Genomic DNA, 655 nt, shown 5'->3' on the forward strand with positions numbered 1-655 from the left:
CAGAGTATCAATCTCAAGAATTCCCTTCTTCTGAGTCATCTCATTATTCACAGAATTTTTTTCAGAAGTGTATATGAACTGGTTATTTGCAACGATCTCAATGTGTTCTTGGGCTTCTGCAGGTGTTTTCAGATGAAGAGATCCACCAGCAGAATGGTCCAATGACATCTTAGACAATTCAGATAAACCATCATAGAATATGCATATGATGCTCCATTCAAGAAGCATGTTAGAAGGACACCTTTTGGTTAATTGCTTGTATCTTTCCCAAGCTTCATATAGGGATTCACCTTCCTTCTGTTTGAAGGTTTGGACATTTACTCTAAGCTTGCTCAGCCTTTGAGGTGGAAAGAATTTGGTCAAGAAAGCATTGACCAACGTGTCCCAAGATTTCAGGCTTTCTCTAGTTTGTGAGTCCAACCATGTTCTAGCTTTGTCTCTTACAGCAAAGGGGAAAAGCATAAGTCTGTAGACCTCGGGATCAACCCCATTGGTCTTAACAATATCACAGATCTGCAAGAATTCAACTAAGAACTGATGAGGATCTTTCGATAGAAGTTGATGGTGTTTTTATGGAAAAATGAATTTCCAACACACAAATCCAACCGGCAAGTGTACCGGGTCGCATCAAGTAGTAATAACTCACTTAGAGTGA

General features: G+C 39.5%; 1 non-coding gene across 1 annotated transcript; it reads left to right on the forward strand.

The window, feature by feature from the left end:
• Positions 1-222: 222 nt before the first annotated feature.
• On the forward strand, positions 223-330 carry LOC112767995 (small nucleolar RNA R71). The gene has a single exon (XR_003185440.1). It is a non-coding gene; the product is annotated as a small nucleolar RNA R71 (small nucleolar RNA).
• The last annotated feature ends 325 nt before the right edge of the window (positions 331-655 follow it).

Source organism: Arachis hypogaea, chromosome 2 (assembly GCF_003086295.3).
Source record: "Arachis hypogaea cultivar Tifrunner chromosome 2, arahy.Tifrunner.gnm2.J5K5, whole genome shotgun sequence".
Classification (NCBI taxonomy): domain Eukaryota; kingdom Viridiplantae; phylum Streptophyta; class Magnoliopsida; order Fabales; family Fabaceae; genus Arachis; species Arachis hypogaea.